The following is a 6,860-nucleotide window of genomic DNA, read 5'->3' as shown; positions in this document are numbered from 1 at the left end:
TCTACTGACTTTTAAAAACATACAACATAGTATTTTGGGACAGAAATCAACTAAATTATTAACATAAAGCATTATGTAATAGTCAGTATTTTTCTGGACTTCTTAAGGGTGAATGTTTTCAGACAGACAATGAGAAAGAAAAGAAGAAAGAAAGAAAGAAAGAAAGAAAGAAAGAAAGAAAGAAAGAAAGAAAGAAAGAAAGAAAGAAAGAAAGAGAGGAAGGGAGGAAAGCAAGGAAGGAGGGAGAGAAGGAGGGAGGGAGGGAGGGAGGGAAAAAGGAAGGAAAAAAAAGAAAAAGAAAGACAGAGAGAGAGAGAGGGAGAGAGGGTGAGAAAGAAAGAGTGAAAGAGAGAGGATGAGAGAGAAGGAGAGAAAGAGAGAGAGAGGGGAGAGAGAGAGAGAGAGAGAGAGAGAGAGAGAGAGAGAGAGAGAGAGAGACTCTGAAGAAGGAAAAAAGGAAGTGAAAAAGGGGAAAATACAGCTATATCTGAGAAAATATGTTCATAATAATATTATTTGGACAGTAATTGATGCCTATACCTTCTAACCTGAATAACTACTCTGAGATTAATACACAATGTATTAATTACTGTTACTCTCCTATTATTTTATTTTGCAAGTGTATTTTACTTATTTAAAAATTAGTACATATGTGAGATGTTTCAACGTGAAATGATTATATGATACATGATTAGAAAAATTTTTTAAACATAGAATTACTTGAAAGTGCTATACACAACAATTATTTATTTATTTTTTATGTATTTATTACAAAGTCTACAGGATCTAACTACACAGATTGGACTCGTAGTGATCCTCCTGGTTTCAGCCCATGGGCTGGGATTACAGGTACCCCCCACCATGCCCAGTCTCAGTAGCTGTCTCAGCATGCCCCCTGGGGGGCGGCCAGTACAGCACATCAGGGATCAAACACCAGTCCCTGCATCTGCCTAAGCAGAAGCTTTAATCCGCTGAGCTATGTGGCCAGCTCCACAAGAAATTTTAGACATCTATATTTTTAACTTACACAAAATAGGTATATATAGCTCAAGATGTATCTGGGAAAACCAAAAGCAAACCTACAAACTAGCTTTAGGAAGGAGGAGAGCAGTGTTAATTAATTTCCTTATTTTGGGGACAAAATATTACACAGCACCACGTTAAAGAAGGGAAGGTTTATTTTCACTCACATTTTTAGAGGTTTCAGCACACAGTCCACCGTCTCCAGATGGCCACTGCAGAGAGAAGCAATCCATAGCAAGGGGGAAGGGAAAGGAGCACCACCTCCCCTTCCCTTTCTTTCCCATCTGGGCTCCAAGTGCTATTGGATGGCACCACCCACACTGACTGGGGCATCGTGTTATCTACACCCAGAGCTATGCTAAACTGATCAGTGGAGTAATGTGGTAATCAATTACTCTTATCCATCTTCACATACCCCGGATCCAGCAGTCTCCTTAAAGCTCCACCTCTGCACACACGAGGCTCTGGGGGATCATCTAGATACAAACCATAACAGGGTCCGAGAGCATTACCTCTCCCAATTTAACATCTTATATCCTCTAATAGATTTCATGTTTCTTTCTCACATGAACTTACAGTTGCTGAATAGTACATTCTCATTTCATACATTACAAATAGATCAATATTGAAATGCAATGAATCTTATTTCTGTTCCATATTTCCAGCAAGAAACTGACAGAAATCTTATTTCTGTTCCATATTTCCAGCAAGTTCCCTTGGGTTTGATTAACTATGATGAAGAACACAGAGAAACATTAAATGAATAAGGTACTACTAATTGAAGTGGCTAATTTGAGCTAGCCTAGCAACTCAAATGGCTGGCAGATTCTAGACACTTGACTTCTAAAGATAATGTTGTTAATGTCTGATTGGCATTAACTTTAGTGTCTTGAAAGTAATTTTATGTCTTTCTTAATTGCTTTTTACTCTGAAAGTGAAAAAATTACATCCTTCCTTGGCAGCTCTGTTAACTTGGAAAACCAAGCAAATGGTGAGATTTAAACTTGATCATGCTAATCTATTTATTCTAATAACTTTTCATTCTTCAGAAAGGCAAAATAAAACCACACACAGCAATATAGTAAGCAGGACTTGAAGCAAAATTATGATGAGACCTTAAAAGCTGCCTGAAGCTTTCTCTTTTTTTTCACCCTGTCCCAAATAATTTCTTTAACGTATTCTTTATTTTATATTTTATTCAATGGTGTCAGTAATCTGTAATGGTGAACAATGGGTAAAAGTTATAGATTTTTTATATGAATTTTCTGAAACCATAATTCTGTTAGCTAGAACTCAAACTCTTTATGGATGGACTTAGCTACTATTCCTTGTTCAAAATTATAGTAGTAAAAGATTCCTAATATGAAAGGGAGAAACCTGATAATGAGCAAGACTAGATTTCTTGGCAGTGATTAAACTGAAGTGTAAAGGAGATTTGGTTTGACTGTGTACAGTTCATGTACTGGGTTAGTAAGTAAGCTGGAACCTAGTGAATGGAAGCAGAGATTTACTCTCTCTCTCTCTCTCTCTCTCTCTCTCTCTCTCTCTCTCTCTCTCTCTCTCCTGCAAAGCTGCCCTTTATGCATTTCTTCATCTCCCCATGTATATCTGTCCAGACTTTGGGAACTTCCAAATATTCTCAGTTGTTAAACTGACCACAAGACCCTTTGCTCAAAGTACAGTGGACACGTGCAGCAGTGCACTGCAGTTGGCTCATTCTGGCTCTAGAATAGTTTGCTATATATTTGTCAGTGCTTTGAGTCAGTTGTCTAACTGTTGACAACCTTACTTTGTCCATGGTAAATATATTTGCACCACTGATATCTTCAAACAATATAAATCATAATCTATTTTCTAAAAGACTCTTTAATCCTAATCATATAACTATATACACAGATTTCGAAAGGCTCATTGGAAGTAGTCTGAATGGGTTCAAGGAAAGTCAGTAACCTCATCCTTGAGATGCTTGCACAACATACTTTTCACTTTCTTAGAATAGTGCATTCCCTTTTATGTGCATATTCCCCTATGAAAATGCTTCTCCCTCCCTCTCTCCTTCCTTCCCTCTCACCTTCCATCTCTCCCTGGCCCGCACTTTTTCTTCCTTCCTTTTCCCTGATTCCTTCTTATCCTTTCCTTTTTTCATATCACCATAGTCTTTCTTTTTTTATTTTAACAATTATATTTTATTTCTGTGCCAACTGGTGTTCTCTTGCTAATATCTTAAATACCACTACTACGTTCTCTGCAAAGCCTTCGCAGCGAGCCTCTAGAATTCAGCACTGCTTTTAATACAGATGCTTGCTTATTGCTCACACAATGGAAAGAAATATATTTAACATCTTTAATTACAAAAATCACAGCTTGCATTCCAGTTATGTTAGATTTTGTACTGACCATGCACTCAATAGGCAGACCTATGCCAGAAGAGAGTCATAATATATCAAGTAAATCTGAGCACTGAAATGCTCCTAGATTCATACCCTTCATAACATCTTCTCAGTTGACTTTCTGGTACATAATTTTTGTGTTTTTGGAATATAGGAGAGATTTTATGGGAAATAAGTAGGAAAATAGACCCAGGATTTTTAGGATGCGCCCAAAGTGGGTTGCCCTACATGTACCCCTGCAATAACTCTAACTTGTGTTTTATACTAACAGTGCATGTTAGGATACTTAAAGTATGGCTTTTCTTATCTAGGGGTAGTCTTTTTATATTCTTAGAATTTTCTTGGCTGAAGTATCCAAAATGTGTAAGCTCTACACAGATTAATTTCTTCCCTATCTTTGTCCACATTAAGAATCCTTTAGTTGATGGTTCATCCACAATGGCTTTCTTCCAATGTGCCATATTATTTATTATGTTTCATCAAAATTAAAAGGAGAGTTTTTATCTATTCTTTAATCTGCATATATTTAATAACCATAGGCATATCATAATTGAGTCACAGTATTTTTCTTTCTTTATAGTTTACAAAATAGTGGAGCATTTAAAATGAAGTTCCTATTGTAATATTAAAAATTTTGTTTCTCTCAAAAAGTCTTTGCTCATGCAATTTAATTTTCAGACAAATTATAGATATAATTATTTTTTTAAATTTTTTTTATTTATTTGAGAGAGAGAGAGAGAGAGAGAGAGAGAGAGAGAGAGAGAGAGAGTGGTGTGTGTGTGTGTGGCCAGCTCAGCCCACCAGGGGGCGGGGCTGGCTGGCATGTGGTGCTGGGGGATTGAACCGCGGTCCCTGATGCTTTAGGTAAGCTTGTTCTAAGTAGGTGCTTTAGACCACTGAGCCATCTCTCCAGCCCCTATAGATATAATTATTGTTCATGAGTCATGATTCAGTTTATCTACATTTCCTCTAAACATCTCCAATACCTAGATAATAAACATGAATTAAGTTAAATCAAATCAGTTATATACATAAAGTACATTGTAAAACATAAATAGTTGCATTGCATTCAAGAGAGAATACAACACTGTAAGCGAAGAGAACTGGATTAATCAGACATTTAATTTTACCAAGTGCACAAATTTGTACGATGTTTTCCACTTTGGAAACATTGGCTAATCCTATTTCTTTATTCTTGCATCAAGAAAGATTAAATGCATCACCAAGGATATCCAAGTAGCTTGTGACAAAGAGAAAAATCTTATCTCAAAGTTAGTAGATTTGAGGGTTGGTATTTTAGGCTTTTTCGCTCATGCAATTTTCATTGTTTCAACTTAATTTGTCCATGGTAGAGGAAAAGTAGTCACAGATAACCTGTATATGAATGGGATGGCTCTGTTTCAACATTTCCTTCTAAAAATCAGTGGCACAATGAATGGGGATCAAAGAGCTTAATTTGTCAAATCTTGCCTTATGGCACAAGACAGGAAACCTAAATTCACCATGATAGAAACTCAACAGTATGCGTTGCTAGCAAGTTAGACTAGCAATACATTAACTAACAGGCCAGAAAGGGAAGCCTGTGATGCCTGCTTGTTTGCTGGCTTTCTGGGTGGTTACTTTTAGCACATACAAATAAATTTTGAACATGAATATCCACTTTAGGACGTTATCCTTTTCAGACTAAAAAATAATACTTAAAACCACACTTAAATATGTATATCAACAAGAAAGATGTCAGCATTTGTTGCACTTGAACATCTTAAATGTTGAACCTTAAAAATATATATAGACTATTCTAGGGTTTAAAAAAAAGGAAATTTTAACCCAACCATTTCAGAGAAATCAAGTCAACAAAAACAATGTGAGCAGGAAATACTTGATGACAATTTTTTAGTATAAAAAGAAAATGAAAATCGCATTTTATTTGCACAGGTTTCATTTCGCCCTTCTGATTCCCACCAATATGGTCTGCTTTCTTTTCGCAGGTCAGCTGCTGACATGTGGACACAGTCAATCTAACTGAATCTGTAACAGACACAGTAATGGAACCAAGAGATGTTCAATTCAAGAATTGTGTGGACAGGAATGGACAGACAGTACTTACTCCTTATGGCTTTTCTTCATCAACTTATTCTCTAGCAATAGTGTCCTTCACACTTGAGATGTAATTGTACAGAATAAAGTACCACCCAGTAAAGTCTCTTATAGATGAAGTTTTCATGCATAAATAACTAGTGAAAAAAAGAATACAGATTAAGAAATAAGCTTGGAGAATGTGAGGCTCATGAGCGCCACATGGAGAAACCGTTGTTTCAGAGCAAAATGAACACAGATCCCAGTTGCTAGACCGGTGTTGACATTCTACATTCCAGGCTGTGTCAAAGACAGTCTACTCGGGAGGCTGTCTACCTGCAGAAGGTCACAGAGTTAAACTGTCCACCATGCTGACTCGGCACAGTGGCATTTATCACAGTGTACAGGCTTCATTTGCGGCCCACAGAACCTCCTCAGGCGTGAGAAGAAACCTGGCATTTTCTGCTACCTGCAGGCTTCTGCTTTCTGAAGCCAGGAGGGACATCTGTAAAAGTTGGCTGCCGCATGGCAAACCATGCAAAATGCCAAGGAGAGTGATTTATGTTCCAGACTAAAGAGGAAATACACACAGGTTTTACTAATGAAAGGTCAGGACAGTGAACTATTTTCATTACAATCCTTTCAGAAAACTGAGGGCAAAAGACAGATAATTATTTTCCTAATTTACAAATTTCCATTTGATATATCACTTTTATCTTGAAGTTCTAAATTGTGATAGGTGCTTCAAATGTATGACTGCACATTTTTCTTTAAAACTTAGATATGTACTCCAAGTTTATTTATCAAAAGTAGAAAAATAAGGTAGCTTTTTTCTTTATTTCTACTCAATTATGTAGTTTTTAATTACATATTTTTTTATTAGGCAGAATATAGTTGGGGTATAAAATCAGAAACATGCTGGGCATAAAAATCATAAAATATTAAAATTGAAAACAGAGAGTGAAATTCATTTAATATATTTTAAGAAAACTTGTGAACTTGTCACAGAAATGTAGACAATTATAGAAATTACCTATGGAGAAAATAAAAAGCAAGTAAAGAGGCAACTGGCTCTTAGTTCATTCCTCTAATTCTCATCACACTTTCTAACTTTGAAGGTGAAAAATCTGTAGCGAATGGCTAATGCCAAGTCCATTTTTATGTCATCTGAATTTGAAAGACAAAATAGTTTCTTTATTTGTTCATGTTCTCTGACTTTATTTTTTATTTTCTTCAATGGATTTCACTAAGCCTCATGAACAGAAAACAAGATGAACAAGACTCAGATTTCATGCTTTTAGAAAGGAATTCCTTCCTTCCTTCCTTCCTTCCTTCCTTCCTTCCTTCCTTCCTTCCTTCCTTCCTTCCTTC

This window comes from Octodon degus, unplaced genomic scaffold, assembly GCF_000260255.1.
Source record: "Octodon degus isolate 3935 unplaced genomic scaffold, OctDeg1.0 scaffold00009, whole genome shotgun sequence".
In the NCBI taxonomy this organism is placed as follows: Eukaryota; Metazoa; Chordata; class Mammalia; order Rodentia; family Octodontidae; genus Octodon; species Octodon degus.
The sequence above is the reverse complement of the archived record's forward strand: the minus strand, read 5'-3'. Positions refer to the sequence as shown.